Here is a 19,554-nt window from a genome sequence, read left to right as displayed (position 1 = left end):
AAACTTCTATAAGATCCCCTCACCCCCCTGCACTTCAAGGAATAAAGTCATTGTCTGCCTCACCTCTTGAATCCTGGCAATATCCTCTCTGCACCTTTTCTAGCTTCAGCAAGGAATTCTCTCACATTTGAACTCTTAACAATGTGGATCATGATCTTCAGATTAAGGAAGACGACCGAGTGTAGTTCAACTCAAATTGCTGATTTACACTTAAAACAAGCCAACAAATTGAAGTTAGTGATTATGTCTGGTATCTTACATCCAGTTGATTCTCTGTTTATTCTCAGATAAGAATTCTTCCACTGAATTTGGCCGACCTTTAGTTCATGTGACAGCCTAGATTACCAGCAACCAGACTGATGACTAGCATGACGGCAGCACCGATAAACACAAGATTTTGAGATGTTATTTACTGTAAATCATTTAAAGCAAAATATCTTTATGCAATGCACCTACCTATAACTACAACAGTGCAAATTTTATCACACACAAAAACAATTAGAGCTAACAGAACTTACAAGGAGCATCCATAACTGCACCTTAATCTCATCAGGATTCATTCCAAATTCAAATACACACATTAAATGCAGTGAAAAAGCTTATTCATTTATCAAAACCATTTTCAATCTTAGTGGCCCATTTATTCCTATTTCTCTTCTAGTGCTGCCCCCACTCACATTTGAAACAATTTGAGAAATTGATGCAACTTCAATGCCCAATGTTCCTGAATTATAGGGTATAAGAAATGTAATTTAGCTGTCAACAGCCATGACAGGCAACCAGAGAAAGCTATAATAAAATCTGTTTTATCATAATCTTCATATTCAGCCAAACATAATTGGCTGGAATAGCGTTATTCCAAAGATGTTGTTATAACGATTTGTATGTGATCTGCATTCATATCATTTAGTTCTTTCTTCCTCTAAACCTGCATTGCATTTTTACTATAAAAAAAAATGAAAAGTGTTATATTTTAAAAAAAACAAAGGACATTAAACAAATTCTAAAACAGTTCACGTTAGTACCTAATAAAGATAGGTTTGCAAATTCTTAAAATTGATAAGGGTTTGGAAATCAAGAAGGTGGGCAATAATTTAAGAGGAATTGGAGAGGAGAATTATTCTGAAATTTGGGTTTTAAAGGCTGGAGACAATGGGAAAACCAAGGGAGTTATGAAGACATATGTCTTCAAAGCTCTGGGGAAAAATGAGGCAGGGATGAGAAAGGGTGCATTGTTTTATTTTGTTAATTTTTTTAATGCCTGAAAATGAATATAAAACCAATTAACAGCAATCAAAAGGAACCAGAGGGAAATGGGAGCAGCACGTATTTTGTCCCTCCTGTCCACCATTCAGTGATTTTTGGAATTAATGAAGTATCAAGACATTTCCTATTGATCACTGTTTTAATACGTTACAAGCTTTAATAATAATAGAACTGCATCTTAACATTTGCATCAGTATATTTTTGATGTTGCCAGTTCTTTGACTATTTCAGCCACAATCAATGGAAGAACAATGATTGGTTCAAGAGTCAAGAGTTTAATTGTCAAATGTGCTGATAACGGAACAATGATTTTTTAACTTACAACAGCTGAACAGGCCCATAAACCCAAACACACAGATAAATATAATAATCCAAAAATGTCCATAAATTTATAACCATACTACCAGTGCACCTTGTCTCTGGTTCCCGGGCTCCCGGGATGTGCCACGGAGCCAAACGACCCTCGGGACCAAGAGCAACCCGAAAGCAAAACTAGAAATTAGATTATTGTTTACATCCAGTTTGCTGCTGTGAAGGAATTAAGAGAACGATGGTTTAAAGCCATAAAGTGAAAAAAAAAAAAAGAACAAGCTGGTCTTTAAATCCAAATCAGTGCTGTGTACCTTCTTACCATATCCCTTGATTCCGTTAGCCTTAGGAGCTATATCTAACTCTCTCTTGAATACATCCCGACCTCCCAAACTACCCGCCCATCTGCCCTGTGAAGTAGGGTGTCAAGAGTCATACAGCTCGGATACAAGCCCTTCAGCCAAACTGAACCATATCGACCAAAGTGCCTCGTCTAAGATAGTCCTATTTACCCGTGTTTGGCCCTTATCTCTCTAAACCTTTCCAATCCATGAACCTGTGCAAAAGTCTTGTAAATACTCTTTTGGTACCTGCCTCAACAAACTTATCTGGCAGCTCTCGTTCCACTACCCTCTCAATGAAAAGGTTGCCACTCAGGTTTGTGTTAAATCTTGCCCCTTAATCATATTTCACCTCAATCAATCCGGAAACTAAACCAAACTACAAATGTTTTTGATTCCCTTACCCTGGAAAAAAGACTGTGCATTCACCCTATCTATTCCCCGATGATTTTATACACCTCTGCAGGATCACTGCTCAGCCTCATGTGTTACAAGGAATACATTTCTAGCCTGCCCAAGCTCTCCCTATAACTCAGCCCCTCAAGTCCTGGCAACTTTCTCATACATCTTCTATGCTGACTTTCCGGCTTAATGATATCCTTCTGAAAGTAGGATCACCAAACCTAAATGCGGTACTCCAAGTCTGGCCTCACCAACATCTTATACAAATTCCCAATTTCTATACTCAATTCCATGACTGATGAAGGCCAATGTACCAAAAAGCCTTCTTGACCACCGTATCTACCTGTGACACCACTTTCAGGGAACTATGTACCTGCATTCCTAATCCCCGCACTCTAAATCCCTGCACTCTATAACACTCCCCAGGGCCCTAACAGTAATTGTAAAGGTCATTGGTTTGACTTCTCAAAATCCAATACCTCACACTTATCAGTATTGATGTTCTCAAAGCCTGCTTGAAAAAATGTGACATTCGTTATGATGTGTGGGAATCCCTTACTCATGACTCCTCAAAGTGGTCAAGGTACATTTGGATTTCCCTTCAATACATTGGAAGCTCCCAGAAATTATGAGGAAAAATTGGGTAAACCAGATTTTTTTTTAAATTTCCAGAACAGAGGAGATTATGATGAAATTTGATTGTATTGCATGAAATTATGGAGAGATCGAGATGTGGCAAATAGATAAAACCAGGAAAATAGTCTGAAGAGTCTCGACCCAAAACATCAAATGTCCAATCCCTCCACAGTCATTGCCTACATGCTGAATTTCTCCAGCACAGAGTGTTTTTACACTTGGTCCTGGACTAGCCAGATTAAAGCCATGGTCAACAAAACACACCAATGGCTCTACTTCCTTAGAAGGCTTCGGAAGTTCCCCAACAACCCTCACCAATATCTACAGATGTGCTGTAGAAGACATTTTATCAGGATGTATCACAGCCTTTGTGTTTTGGTCAAGATTCTAACATCCGTAGTTCTTTTTATCTCAATAGGAAAAATAACATTTCCCTAGCAAAGAGGTTTTTAACCAATGAGAATTGAATCAAAGTAATTGGTATAAGGTTTTGAGGGACGAAAATGGTAACTTTGTGCAGTAACATTCTTTCTCGGCACGTGACCCTCAAATAGTTACATCACTAACCAAGTCTTTGTTCCCTTTAAAGGGCCTGTCCCACTTTAGGCAATTTTAAGGCGACTGCCGGTGACTAGGCTGTCGCCGACTGTTCGCTGCGTGTCGCGGGCATGATCATGAGGAGTCTTCCAAGAATCATAGTGGATCTCAGCGCGTCGCTGAGAAATCATCCGGAGTGAAATTTCTCGGCGACAGCTGGCTTGTCGGCAGGTATCGTTGCTTATTGTGGGCGCTGTCGCCTGCTGTCCCCAGGTTTGCTAGGTTCTCTTAGATGCATTTAGAAGCACATTATATTCAAATAAGTAAAGTCATTTCAAAATACCATAAAATGCTTGTGCTTAACCAATTTATTTACCGTCAGGACATTTGACAGGTAGATTGGAGGCGACAGTTTGACGGTCAGGTAAGCGTGGGAATTTTGTGATGTTTATGGCCATCAGCCATTGCATTTAAAGTGGGCTCCCAACCCAGATATGCAACCCAGAAACCAGATATGCATCTCCCGTACATTTTCAAAGAATGCCCACACACTTTTCACAAAAATCCACTTAACCATTTTTTTAATACAGCTATTAGTAAACTGGAAGTAAATCCAGTTTATGCCTTGTTACAGTGATGCTTGTTTTTTAAGTAACCCATCCATACAAGATGTTATAGTTCAAAACTCTCAAGTACTTACCGACTTGTCAGTGATTTCAGCGAAAATTAGGAAGCCGGAGAAGCATTGACAGCGTGGGAATTTCGCGATGTTTCCAAAGACGCTGTAATCTCGACCTGACTCGGCATTGTCGTGGTCATTGTCGTCGGGTAAAGTTCGGCGATCTGCTACGACTTTGACAGTCGCCTTAAAATCGCCTAAAGTGGGACAGGCCCTTTACTTTGTTCCCTTTGCACTTGATCTCGGCAAGTACCGTTTGAATTATAGCTGTTGCGCTTTTCAAATGTCATTCTACTCTCTTGGAAATAAAGTCCAGTGAGATGAATGAATGTAAGCTGTGTCAACTATTCCAGTCGGCACCCTTCACTATCCAGTTATTAGACCATTTAATTAATGTGCCGAGTGATCCTGTTCAATTTCAATCTATTCAAAGACCAGCTTGTACTTTCTCTTTATTGTTTAATCTCTTTTGGCTTTAAATAAACTTCTAATTTCTCAAGAACAGCAGACCTTGAAAGGGTGGAAGAAGCAGAAAGTCTCACCATATTAGCACTAATTGTATGAGTTCTTGAGGAGGTCTGACTGTGACTCTCGAAGGTGGATAATGCTGGAGAGCTCATTCTGACTGGCACAGACACAAGGGGCAATGGGGTCACTGATTTTTCAAATGATTTAAGAGATATGTTTTGGACTCTTGTCTGTGCTGTTACCAAACCAAAAGTTAAAAGTAAAGTATGGCAGAAGCTAAAACATTAAGCAATGGACATTCTTAGCAAGTCAGAGAGAAATGAAGTAATGTTTAACATTACAAAAGTCACAAAGTGCTTGATTAACTTGGGTTAGGCATTCTTCAAACTGGGAAGGGTCCCAACCTGAAATGTCACCTATCCATTTTCTCCAGTGACGCTGCCTGACCTACTAAGTTACTCCAGCACTTTGTGCCTTTCTTTGCAAACCAGCATCTGCAGTTCCTTGCTTTTAATATTTAAGGTGAATCAAAACTACCTCATTAAACATTTACAGCAACTTATATTTTCAATTCAATTATCAAGCCTGCCGATTTATATGTTCTGCTCATTTCCTTCCTGTCCTCATTTCAGCTCATCAGCTGCTAAAACCCTCATCCATGCCTGTGCTACGTCCAGAGTTGACCGTTTCCAATGCAATCTTGGCTATCCTCCAATAGCCGACTTACTGCAAATTTAGAAACTCTATGGATTTATCCTATTGTGTGTCCAGTCCCACTCATCCATTGCATCTCCTTCATACTAGCTCCTGATTAAGCAGTTGCTTGATTCTGCATTGATACAGTGAAGTAGAGATGGTTGAAAGTTTCACGTTCTTAGGAATAAATATCATCAACATTTTGTCCTGGCTCAGCCACATCGAAGCATTGGCAAAGAATCCATACCAATGCCTCTACTTCCTTAGAATGCTTACAAAGTTCCCCAACAACCCTCACCAACTTCTACTGATGCCTGTAGAAAGAATTCTATCGGAATGTCTCACGGCATGGTTGGGGAATAGCTCCAGCCAAGGCCACAAGAAATAGCAGAGAATTGTGGATGTAGAGCATCACATAAACAGATCTCCCTTCCGTTGACTCTATCTACACCAATCTGCCTCAGCAAAGCCACCAGCATAATCAAAGAACAAGTCTCACCCCGGTCTCATCCCTCTTCTCCCCTCTCCTAACAGACAGGAGGTCCAGAATTTTGAAAATGCATATCTCCAGGTTCAAGAACAGCTTCTTCCAAGGTGCTATCAGGCAACTGAATGGTCCTCTCATCAGCTAGAGTGCAGTCCTGATCTCCCATCTATCTCATTGGAGATCTATGAACAATCTTAAATTGGACTTTATCTAACTTCAATGTTATATCTTGAACTAAATGATGTACCCCTTATACTTTTCTTCTGTACACTGTGGACGGCTTGATTGTATTCATGTATAGTCTTTTCTTGACTGGATAGCACACGAACAAATGTTTTTCACAGTACCTCGGTATACATGACAATAATAATAAACAAAACTAATCTTAACAGCTCTCCCCATGGTCTCATACCTTATCATTTCAATCATCTTATTCAGCCCTATTAGAGTCATAGAGTCAGTCATTAAGCATGGGAGCGTGGCTAATCTGTTCAGCCTCTCCCTCTTGCCCTCCCTCTTGTTCAGCCTCTCCCTCTTGCCCTCCTGGCAACATCCTGGTATTGTATTCCCAGATATCGGCACTCATTCAGTTCTGGCCACTTGAACATCTCCGAAAGGATTTACTCTCCCATTAGTGGCCCTGGTTACAGCTGCGAAGGTCCGCAGCTTTCCTTCCTCTCTACACCTTCTGTCACGGAAGATACTCTATCTACACCAATCACACTTATCACCATTAAACTCTATTAGTCGTTCCTTGTCCCACTTGCCCAGCTGATCAAGATCCTGGTAAAATTTTGATAACCATCTTCACCATCTATGATACCACCTTCTTTCGTGTCATTTGCAAACTCATTGTAAATATGGCTTGTCCATTCTCATCCAAATCATTGAAATAAGCCACAAACCGCAATGAGGGCTGGCAATGATCCCGGAGGCACACCACTAGTTAAAGGCCTCCAGTCGAAAACCACCCCACCATCACCATCCTCTGCTTCCTTCCATGAAGCCAATTCTGAATCCAGTTAGCTTGCTCTCCCTGGATCCCATAATATCTAACCTTCCAGAGCAGCCTACCATGCAGAACCTGATCAAAGGCCTTGCTGAATTCAGGTTCTGCTGAAATGGAGCAGGAAAAAGAACAAAGGCTCTTGCACTTCCATGTTTCTTGGAGCTCATGAAATATAGTGAGTGAGGCGGCACAGCGGTATAGTTGTTGCCTTCCAGCACCAGAGACCCAGGTTCGATTCTGGCTATTCGGCGCAGACTCGGTCGGCCGAAGGGCCTGTTTCTGCATTGCATCTCCAAACTAAACTAAATGGTCCTGACCCAAAACACATTGCCTGTTCCTTCCCTCCACAGATGCTGCCTGTCCTCCTGGGTTCCTTCAGTACTTTATATTTTGCTGAAGAATCCAGCGTCCACAATTTCTTGTGTCTCTATCAACACCCTTAGTTCTTTTCAGCCTCATTCTCAGTGTTGACCTTTATCCTGGGTTCTGCCACAAGTGATTGAGTTTCCCTTTCCCGTGTAAACCACGCTACCCCATCAGGCTCCTTCACTGGTTCAAATGCCTGAACCCAACTAGAATGGTGGAGAAACATTTCTGCCTTTTGCAAGTTTCTACACCTACAGAGGCCCATATTAATGTAAAGGTTAGCAATCAACATCTGGTCTGCACTCTTTAGACTGTAGAGATACAACGTGGAAACAGGCCCTTTGGCCCACCAAGTCCGTGCCGACCAGCGATTGCCCCGACAGCTCTTTCTTACATATGAGGGACAATTTATAATTTTACCGAAGCCAATTAACTAACAAACAATACAATACAATATATCTTTATTGTCATTGTACAGGGGTACAACGAGATTGGGAATGCGCCTCCCATACGATGCAATAATTTAATTAATTTAAACAACAACAACCCAACGAGACAAATTGTAACAGTTTTAAGACAGAATAAAGTGCAAGTAGATCTGTGCCGGATCACTGTGCGATGTGACCATCCGGCTCAGCACGACCGGTTCATAGCAGCTATGGTCCTGGGGATGAATCTGTATTACTTTGCAAATATGGGATTAAATCGGAGCACCTGGAGAAAACCCATGTGGTCACAGGGAGAACATACAAACTCCATATAGACACCACCCATAGTCAGGATTGAACCCGGTCCCTCATGCTGTAAGGCAGCAACTCTACCGTTGCATCGCCTTTCAGACAGACATAGGGCACTGATACATTTGTGAAGATGTTAATAAGTGCTGTTGAGACAATGCTACTTTCGTTTTAAAACTTGTCAACTGCAGCCTTTTTAAGTGTTAAATTTCTCACCTTAGTTTCTAAGAAATGTCAGGGAAAAAAAGCAGCCGAGGAAGTGCACTGAACCAATCACTTGACTGAACTGATTTATGCTTCAGCTTATTGCTTTAGGGGGATGGCGGGAGGGGAAAGCAGAGAGTTGGGAGATTAAATTGAAATGGGAAAATGGAAAAGCCAAAGAGGACAGAAGTTAAGGAGATTACTGAAGTGATAAAAAGGTTCAGACTGTCAGGACACTTCACATCAAAACATATTAATCTTTTATCTAACGGTCATTATTCATCAAGGGCAATGGCTCCATCAATGGCTTTGCCAGGTTTGTGGAGATGCCAGGCAGGGATGGATGAGCATTCACAACTGCAAATTTAATGACTGGCTGTCAGCAGCTAAGGATCAAAGACAGGCTAGTTCTTTCCTTGTGGATGGTGACAAGGCTGCAACTGTTACCAGCAAGGGTGACGATCACTGCACTTATTTTTTACCTTAACCTTCCCTCTCATCCATCAATACGCCTCGTTCTGCAGGGTTGCCAATCCTAATCCAAGTTCCCGACAAAGATTCCGGCACTTTGGCCTACTTGAGTCAGAGTGTTGAGTGCAGAAGCTAGACACAAAATGATGGAGAAACTCAGCGGGTCAGGCAGCATCTCTGGAGAACGGCAGAGGTGAAGTTTTGGGTCGAAACCCTTCTTCAGACTGAGAGTCAGGGGGAAGGGGAATTGGAGATATGGATGTTACTTAGGACAATTGAATGAAAGATATGCAAAACGCAATGAAAATCAAGGAAATGTGGGGCACATCAAGGAAATGTTGGCTGTGGGATAGATAATACCAGACAGAGGACCTCAATAGGACAACAGTTAAATCAGTATAATGACCAGGGTGTGGGAAGGATAGAGAGGGGATGCGAGGGCTACTTGAAGTCAGAGAAATCAATACTCATACCACTGGAATGTAAGCTGCCCAAGCGAAATATGATGCAATCTGGAGTAAAGTACAAAGTGCTGGAGAAACTCAACGGATCAGGCATTATCTGTGGAGGGAATGGACAGGCAATGCTTTGGGTCGGGACCCTTCTCAGACTGATTGTCGTAAGGGAAATTTGGAAAAGAGAGGTGAGGGTGGGACAAAGTCTGAGAAGTATTAAGTGGAATAATGTTGAGTGGGGTTTGACTGGCAGATGAGTAGAGTATGTGACAAAAGTTAGAGGTGAAAAGGAGACAGAAGGGTGCCAGATAAGAAGTAGAGGAGCGAAATGTAAAGCCACAGGGTACGATCTAGATGGAAGTGGATGGGGGAGTGGGGGGGGGGAGATGGAGTGGGGGTGGAGATGAAAGATACACAAGTGATAGTGTTACTTTATGTTGAAGGTATTTATTCACAAAATGCTGGTCAGGCAGCACCTCAGGAGAGAAGGAATGGGCAACGTTTCGGGTCGAGACCCTTCTTCAGACACTTTTCTTACACTTTGTGTTACTTTATGTTAATCAGAATGCTTTCCTGTTGCAGCTGTAAATCTAAAGGTTCTATTCCCATCTCAATAATCATGTTTGTTTGAACGCTACAGCCAATTCAATGAAAAATAAGCATCAAATTTCAGCCACATCCAAATACCATTGTTGATTCAACTTTTACCACTTAATCTGTTTTGATCTTGGCCTCGGGAGCACTCCTATCATCAGAGGAATGTGTCAATCAATCACTTGCATCAGCTGAGCATTATATTTTTGGGGGGGAAGAATTTACTTTTGTATTTATGGATTGATTGCGACTCTTTGGCATCAATAAATTATTTTGTGTTTTAATGCTACTTTCCTTTCAAAGTCATCAGTAAACATACCGCCTTGTAACCAGGCTACAAGCCATTTCCATTTCATAGACTTGCAAATCAGACGGTACAGGAATAAGTGAAAATATGGAGTCAACAGCACATTGATTTTTTTCTTTTTAGTCATGCAATGTGTAAGCTGGCATAAGCTTTATCCTATTTTCCTTTAATTAAAGCCACCCATCCCCCCATTTCTGTTTCAGCTTAAAGGATGATCAATATCATTATATTTATTCGATTGAAGATACATCTGCATCCTTTCGGGAAACTAAACAAGTTGTATTTTTATTTGCTAAGCAATCTAGTGCAGGCAAACAAGGATAACAGTTCAGGAAGACACATTATAAATGACCCTGACTAAAGCACAACATGCCAAGGTGCATCCACTACTTTGAAAACTACATTAAGTACTCTGGTGACTATATCTCACATTCCACTTAGGTAGCTTACATTCTAATGATATGAACATTAAATTCTCTAATTTTAGGTAACTAACCTGCAACAAACCCCCCTCCCACCTTTTTTCTTTCTTTGTTCCCACCTCTTCTGTTTATCCCACCTGCATTCATATCCAATCCCGCTCCTCTCACCACCTACATTCCTTTCTCATCTCTTCTCACACTTTGTCTTTTCATCTCTGGCCTTTGTCCAACCATCTGCCTATCAAATTCTCCCCTCACCTGTTTCCACCTATCACTCACCAGCCTCTGTCCTGCCTCCAGTCTGAAGAAGGGTCTCGACCCGAAACGTCACCCATTCCTTCTCTCCAGAGATGCTGGCTGACCCGCTGAGTTTACTCTAGCATTTTGTGTCTACCTTCTCTACCAGCTGTCTCCCTCCAGAGTGACTGGGTTGGGACACATTCTTGATTATCATCACAGCTTGATTTGGGAGCAGTTCCATCCAAGACCCCAAGAAATTGCAGTGAATTATGGACGCGGCCCAGACCATCACACAAATCAACCTCCCATCTATTGACTCTTTTTATACAAGCTGCCTCAGCAAGGCCAGCAGCAGAATCAAGAACTAGTCGCACACAGGCCACTCCCTCTTCTCCCCTCTCCCATCGGGCAAAAGAGAAGTGCGAAATTGCACACCACCAGATTCAGGGACAGTTTCTTCCCAGCTGTTATCAGGCAACTGAATCATTCTTCCACAACCAGAGAGCACTGCTAAACTACAATCTACCTTTTTGGTGACCCTCAGACTATCCTTGATCGGACTTTGCTGGCTTTAGCTTGCACTTATTCCCATATCATAAATCTAAACACTGTAAATGGATCAATTGTAATCATATATTGTCTTTCTGCTGACAGGTTCGCATGCAACAAAAGCTTTTCAGTGTACCTCAATACACGTGACAATAAACTAAACTAAGATGAACTTAGTGTCTGAAGATGGGTCTCAACCAGAAGCATCACCCATTCCTTCTCTCCAGAGATGCTAGCTGTCCCGCTGAATTACTCCAGCTTTTTGTGTCTCTCTTTGGTTTAAACCAGCATCTGCAGTTCCTTCCTACACATTTGTGAGACCTAAGATGGTTATTAGCACCTCAAAAAGTGTCCTACCCCTTAGCCTTGTTAACATTTTCAGCAAAGAAGCTGGTTTCTCTTTTAAAAAGCACAACTATGAAGTTCTCATGCAGCCTTGATAATTTCTCATTTGTTGCACTCTCTCAGCTGACTATTATTCCACAGTGAAACAAATATATAGAATACTTTATAACTCTGTCATTTGCCAAATTTGCAAGTGGATTAAAAAAAATGTTTCTAAAAATCATTACAGGGAGAACACTGCATTTGGGATGGCAGTTTTTTTGACATTGCAACCAATTTTCAAAAGAGAGTGGATCTGATTATGGTTTTAAAATAAGAGAAAATATTCCATATGCAAAGCGTCCGATCCTCTCACCACACTTATTTGAAGTATGTCTGCATCATCCAGTAGCAAAAGCAATTTGCTTTGCCTGTCAGTAAATTATTTACATGGCATTTCCAGAATAAATCCCATAGGCTCCAGTAAGGATCTCCAAATTAACTGCTTCTAAATTGGGGGAAGCACACAAGGCTCTGAAAATGGCAAAATTAGATCTCTTAACTCCAGGCCTAATTCTGATCTTATTTTGTTTTTGTATGTAAAACAAATATTTGCTTTTGCACAGCACCTTAAGTAATTTTGTAGTGTTTGAAAATGCTTTGCAGTCAATGAGATGCTTCTGAAGTGTAGGGTTTAGATTTAGTTTTATTATTGTCACATGTACCGAGGTACAGTGAAAAGCTTTTGCTTGCGTTCTACCCAATCATATCAGATAATACAATGCATTAATACAATCAAGCCAAACACAATTACAAAAGGTAGACCAAAAAGAAAGATTGAGTGCAGAATATAGTTCCTCAGCATTGTAGCACAACGTGTGGGAAGGAACTGCAGATACTGGTTTATACCGAAGATAGACACAAATTGCTGGAGTTACTCAGTGGGTCAGGCAGCATCTCTGGAGAAAAGGCATTTCAGGTCGGAATACTTCATCAGACTGAAAGTAGAGATGGGAGGGTGTGTGTGGGTGTGTTGGGGGGGGGGGGGGGGGTTGGGTGGGTGGGAATGGATAAACTGGAGGCGAGAAAAGGCCAGGACAAATCAGGGGTTGCAACAGACGATCCCTCAGGAAGGGCGGAGCCCATAATGGGGAAGATATGATAACAAGAGGGACACAAAGATGTGACTAGTGAAACCGGTAAGATGACCAGGGTGGGAACAAAGATACTAGAGGAGCAAGATGGACCACTCCGTCGAAATCGCCTATACTGAAGTGTAGTACGCAAAGGAGCGTAAAGTCTGCCATTTTAGTAGGCAAAACCCGCCGAGGCTATGCCTCTCGTAGTGTAATCAGTGTTTTGGGGGAACAGTGTGCAGAATGCAAAATGCAGAATATATCTCATCTATCAATTCACAGATTTTTATTATTTTTCTTTTTAAATGTTTCTGCAAGTTTCTGCCTACTAAAATGGTGCCATGACCTACTATGTTTTTTAGGGTCAAGTGGTCTATCTTGCTTTGCTCTATTATCTTTGGGTGGGAAGGGTTAGGGGAGGGGTTGCAGGAATTACTTCAAATTATAAAAAACAACATTCTTACATTGGGTTGTAAGCTGCCCAAGCAAAATAGGAGGTGCTATTCCTCCAATTTGCGCAGCATAACAGTTCCAGAGAAAAAGTCCAATGACCGCAATGAGGTAGGTTGGAGAAATGGGACTGTACTGTAGCTTATAGACCTGATTTTCCAATCTACCTCATTGCGGTAAGTGTAGTTGCTGTAGGACTTTTGAATTTGTCTGATCATTTCTCTCTGAGTTTATTTGTTCATGTCTTAAAATCTGATAATACATATTTAATGATTTCTTCGAGTACAGATTCAGGCTAATTCGATGTTACAATTGGCACTTGCCAAAGACTTCTAGTTCACTATTACGATGTTTCTCAGTGCAAACAGCTAATGATTGACAAGTTTTAAATAACTTTGTTATTGAACACAGCAACACACAACCAAGAGGCATTATCACAGAAGATGAAGGAAAATAACTGCAGATGCTGGTACAAATCAAAGGTATCACAAAATGCTGGAGTAACTCAGCAGGTCAGGCAGCATCTAGGAGAGAGGGAATGGGTGACCTTTCGGATCAAGACCCTTCTTCAGACTGATGTCAGGGGGACGAGACAAAGAAAGGATATAGGTGGAGACAGGAAGAGTGGGAAAACTGGGAAGGGGAGGGGGAAAAAAGAGAGACAGAGGAACTCTCTAAAGTTGGAGAAGTCAATGTTCATACCGTTGGGCTGCAAGCTGTCCAAGCAAAATATGAGGTGCTGTTCATCCAATTTCAGGTGGGCCTCACTATGGCACTGGAGGAGGCCCATGACAGAAAGGTCAGACTGGGAGTGGGAGTTGAAGTGCTCAGCCACTGGGAGATCAGGTTGGTTCAGGCAGACTGAGCGAAGGTGTTGAGCGAAACGATCGCCGAGCCTGCTTTTGGTCTCCCCAATGTAGAGAAATTGACCTCTAGAGCAGCGGATACAATAGATGAGGTTGGAGGAGGTGCAGGTGAACCTCTGTCTCACCTGGAAAGACTGTTTAGGTAATTGGATGGAGTTGAGGGGGGAGGTAAAGGGACAGGTGTTGCATCTCCTGCAGTTGCAGGGGAAAGTGCCTGGAGAGGGCATGGTTTGGGTAGGAAGGGATGAGTGGACCAGGGAGTTATGGAGGGAATGGTCTCTGCGGAATGCAGAAAGGGGAGGAGATGGGAAGATGTGGCCAGTAGTGGGGTCCCGTTGGAGGTGACGTTGGAGGATGCTTTGTTGGATGTGCTGACTGATGGGGTGGAAGGTGAAGGCAAGGGAGATTCTGTCCTTGTTACGAATGGGGGGATTGGGAGCAAGAGCGGAGCTGCGGGATATAGAGGATGCTCTAGTGAGAGCCTCATCTATAATGGTAGAGGGGAAGCCCCATTTCCTGAAGAATGAGGACATCTCTGATGCCCTTGTGTGGAACACCTCATCCCGGGCGCAGATGTGGCGTAGATGGAGGAATTGGGAGTAGGGGATAGACTTTTTACAGTATTCAGGGTGTGAAGAGGTGTAGTCCAGATAGCTGTGGGAGTCAGTGGGTTTGTAGTAGGTGTCAGTCACTAGTCTGTCTCCTGTGATGGAGATGGTGAGGTCCAGAAACAGTAGGGAGATGTCAGTGATAGTCCAAGTATATTTAAGAGCAGGATGGAAATTGGTAGTGAAGTGTATGAAGTCAGTGAGTTCTGCACGGGTACAAGAGGTAGCACCAATGCAGTCGTCAATGTAGCAGAGGTAGAGTTTGGGGATGGGGCTGGTGTACGTTTGGAACAGGGATTGTTCGACGTACCCGACAAAGAGGCAGGCGTAGCTAGGGCCCATGCGAGTGCCCATAGCTACCCCTCTGGTTTGGAGGAAGTGGGAGGAGTCAAAGGAGAAGTTGTTGAGGGTAAGAACCAGCTCTGCTAGGCGGAGGAGAATGTTAGTAGATGGGGATTGGCTGGTTCTACGGTCGAGGAAGAAACAGAAGAAATAGAAGATGTGGTCATTACAACTACTTGTACATTGCTCGAGGAAATTTCAAAACTATTGGCACGTGGATACTGAGCATCAAGGGCAGAAGGGTGCAATTTTAGGTCACAGAATCTTTGGCAGGGCTGTTGTGCAGACTGGAAACAATTTTCCCCTGAAAATTGACAGACCATTATTTTAAGGATTTATGATGGTTGAAATTGTCTCTGTCTTCCAAGAAAGAGTCTTGGGAGAAATGAGTTGGTGGATGGTTGCTCTGGTACCAATGGGCACAGTTCCACAGCATAAATTCATACCTAATTGTCAAGACTTTTTTTACTCCTGGCAGTAGTTTTAAAAATGACGGGGAAATGATCTGATTGCAAGCGAAAGTGTGCTAGGGCAAGCTTAGAGGAATGATAATATGGCTCGAAAGACAGCCTATCCTATTTTACTGAATATCACAAGGCAAATTTAACTATATTGCAAGATAATGCCCATAATGTTTCCTCATTCTGCCTTCATCCCTTTCCGATATTGCTGCTGTCATGAATAAAAAGAATGAATTTCAATAATCATAGGCCAGATAGCAGGAGAGCTTTAACATGCAGACGAGACGTCTGATAAAGATCTGGCAGCAGAATGAAATGGGAACAATGACTGACGTGAACGAAGCAGAAGGGTGGTGATTGAAGTCGATGTCTGTTGTGAGGGCTCTAAGACGAGCGATAGGAGAAACACAAACACTGGCCACAGAGAGGGCCAGGAATCGGACAAAGAAAGCAACAGCCATAAATGATCTCAGCATTAGGAAGAAGCTCATCCTATACCAAGCCAGACCCGTGAAATGGAGAACTGGAATGAGAAACAGCCTGGAATCCCTGATTTAAATATTACCTCACTGAAATAAGCGGGAAAATCCCCCACCCTCCATTCAGGGGTCAGATCATTTTGGAATGAGTTCAAGAATCAGAGGCATAGCAGTAGAGATGCTGCCTTACTGCGCCAGATACCTAGATTTGATCCCGATAATGGGTGCTATTTGTACAGTGTTTGTTCTCCCCGGTGACTGCGTGGGTTTTCTCTAGGTGTTCCTGTTTCCTCCCACATTCCAAAGACATGCAGGTTTGTAGGTTAATTAGCTTCTGTGAATTGTCCCTATTGTGTAGGATCGAGCTAATGTACAGGTGATCACTAGCTGGTGTGGACTCCATGGGCCGAAGGGCTTGTTTCCACACTATGTCTCTAAACGAAAACAAACTATCCACTTCTTCCTTAAATAACCTCCAGCCACCTTACCTCTCAACTCTTGGGAAAGAGAATTCCAGGATTTAATCACCCTCTGCGAGAAAAAATGTTAACGTCCTTTAAATTATCCTGCAACTATGTGCCCTTGCTTGAGACTCTCTCAGCAGTAGAAATACCTCAACATCTCCTCTTTCTTACCACCTTAGTATCTTAAATGTTTTTTTATGGAATTCATTCCCCTCATTCTTTTAAACGGTGAAGAGTACAGGTCTAGCTTTTCCCCCCACTATTTGTGCTGATGAAACCATTGTGCCGATATTGTAAATGTTCTAAAACATTGCAACAACTTGGCACTTATCATCTTTGGGCACATGTTACACTGCAGGTGGGTCAAGAGAGAGCAAATTTTGGTCCCAAAATTTGCACAAAGATTACAGTGACAGGATGAGAGCTATTCCAATGTTTTGCAAGATGTAAAGGGATGCAGAAAAGATTAATGACATCAGCCAAGTTGCTTGATGCAAAATTGTGCATGTAATGAAAAGAAAATTAATGGCCAAAACAACGATACGTTTCATTCCTGAATAAAAGCTGACATGGTTAATAGAAAAATGCAATTTTGTTTTGTATTATTATGCACATATCATCCAATGCATCATCTACCTCTTCAGAAACTAGTAAGCAAAACTTAACATATTAAATTTTCCTGATGGAAGTCATAGTGGTTTTCTCATGAGAGATTACATTGAGGCCCTGCAAGCCTGTTCAGATGCAATGCAAAATTCTACAGCATAATTTATAGAGTAGCAGTGCTATCCTGGGCAACACCTATCCCAACACGATCAGCACCGTCAATGTGATTATTGAGTTACATGAATCATTTTTTGATAATTTTTAAATTTATTTTGCAATTACTTTGTGAATATTTGTGTAACTTTTTTCTTCCTCAATGTTTTTTTGGTACATTTGCCCACATAATAGTGATGACACTTTAAAAGTAATTAAGTGTCTGTGAGGTGCTTTACAGTACCATCAGGATAATGATGAGTGCTTTCTTTTAAATGCCTATTAAATTCACCAACATGCTAGGTACGTGGATGACTGCTGTTACCTTGATTTGTGCAGATATTTCAGTGCAAAATAAAGGAAACATCGGAATCTTTATAGAATCAGTGGTCACAACTTTTAAGTGAGGGGGGAAAGATTTAATAGGAACCTGAGGGGTAACTTTTTTACATAAAGGGTGGTGGGTGTATGGAACCAGCTGACAGAGGAAGTAGTTGAGGCAGGGACTATTGCAATGCTGAAGAAACAGTTAGACAGGTACATGGATAGGATAAGTTTAGAGGGATATGGGCCAAACGCAGGCAGGTGGAAGTAGTGTAGCTGGACATTTTGGTCGGTTTGGACAAGTTGGGCCGAAGGGCCTGGTTCCATGCTCTATGACTCTATATATATATATATATATAACATTATGAGAGACACAGATATGATAAATGATCAGATCTGTTTTTCCCCAACGTGGAAATGTTAAAGACAAAAGGGCACATCTTTAAGGTCAGAGGGGCAAAGTTTAAAAGAAGATGTTCAGGGCAGGTTGTTTTTTTACGCAGCAAGTGGTGGGCGCCTGAAACGCACTGCCAGGGGTGGTGGTGGAGGCAGATGCAATTGTGATGTTTAAGATGCTTTTGGAGAGGCACATGTTTATGCAGAGAATGTTCAACAAGTGGCAAGTTCAACAGCCTGACCGCGGGAGAAAACGGCAGGGGAAGAGAAAAGACATTCTGGCCTTCCAACACAGTGAGGAGGTGACTGGAGGAGACTCACTGTGATGGATGTTTCTTTTGTTTGGTGTTGGTTTATGATTGTATGTGTTATTGCATATTTTTATTGCTTATTTTTATTGGTCTTATTGTTGAACTGCGGGTAATATTTCATTTCACTGCACATTTATGTGTATGTGACAAATAAATTGAGTATTGACTATTGACGTACAGGTATGTAGGTTAATTGACTGGGTAAATGTAAAAATTGTCCCTAGTGGGTGTAGGATAGTGTTAATGTGCGGGGATCGCTGGGCGGCGCGGACTTGGTGGGCCGAAAAGGCCTGTTTCCGCGCTGTATATATATGATATGATATGATATTGGAGGAATATGGATCATGTGCAAGCAGAAGATATTAGTTTAACTGGGAATCTAGTCTTGGACCAGAAGGCACAGCCACAGAATAAAATGACCTTTGGAGTGCAGATGGGAAGCAATTTCTTTGGCCAGAGGTTGTGAATCTGTGGAATTCATTGCCACAGACAGGGGAAGAGGCCAAGTTATTGTATATTTTCAAAGCAGAGATTGATAGGTCCTTGATTAGAAAGGATGTGAAATGTTATGAGAAGGGGGGAGAATGGGGTTGAGAGGGAAAAATACATCAGCCATGATCGAATGGCAAAGCAGACTCGAAGGGCTAATTGGCCTAATTACTTTGTCGTACTAGCACACTAATGCACCAATACAGAAAGTCCATCAACGCCTCTACTTCCCGAGAAGATTGCGGACAGTCAGGATGTCAAAGAGGACTCTCTTGAACTTCTAAAGGTGTACAGTAGAGAGCATATTGACTGGTTGCATCATTTTATTATATTAACCTGATGTCTGGGAAAGTCTAGAACATCAGCACTGAGTGAGTTAATCATTTCAGGATAAGTGCGGGATGATACACTATGTGCATCATTGGGGAATTTAAAATAAGCGTACTTCCACCTTAATTAAACACTTGGAATAGATTGAGCAAGCAATATAACTTATGACAGGGGAATGATTAACAATGATTTGGACAATTCAAATCTAATCATGATTGTTATCCTGTTATCACTCATGTATATCACAGTGTCAATAGAATAAATGATAGAGAGGTTGGAGTAAAATTCTGTAAAAGATTTGTTGCAATAAACCTAAGACCTAATCTTGTTAAGACAGAAAAGGCAGGAAATATTCAGCAATGTGCTCAATCTATTAAGAAGTAAACGTGGAGTCTTTTAATGCAGCGTGGAAACAGGCCCTTTGGCCCTCTGAGTCCGTGCCGACCAGCGATCACCCCGTACACTAGCATTGTCTTGCACAATAAGGATAATTTACAGTAACCTGCGCATCTGTAGAGTGTGGGAGGATTCCAGAGTACCTGGAGAAATCTCATACGGTCACAGGGAAATCGTACAAACTCCGTACAGACAGCACCCATCGTGAGGATCGAACCTGGGTCTCTGGTGCTGTAAAGCAGCA

The 19,554-nt window shown here is 41.9% G+C and overlaps 1 protein-coding gene across 2 annotated transcripts in view; it reads right to left on the bottom strand.

Annotated features, from left to right (window-relative positions):
- The window catches only part of astn1 (astrotactin 1), a 1,605,092-nt gene that overhangs the window by 525,472 nt on the left and 1,060,066 nt on the right, over positions 1–19,554 (bottom strand). The gene's annotated exons all lie outside the window — the stretch shown is intronic.

Source organism: Rhinoraja longicauda, chromosome 11 (genome assembly GCF_053455715.1).
Source record: "Rhinoraja longicauda isolate Sanriku21f chromosome 11, sRhiLon1.1, whole genome shotgun sequence".
NCBI lineage: Eukaryota > Metazoa > Chordata > Chondrichthyes > Rajiformes > Arhynchobatidae > Rhinoraja > Rhinoraja longicauda.
The sequence above is the reverse complement of the archived record's forward strand: the minus strand, read 5'-3'. Positions and strand labels throughout refer to the sequence as shown.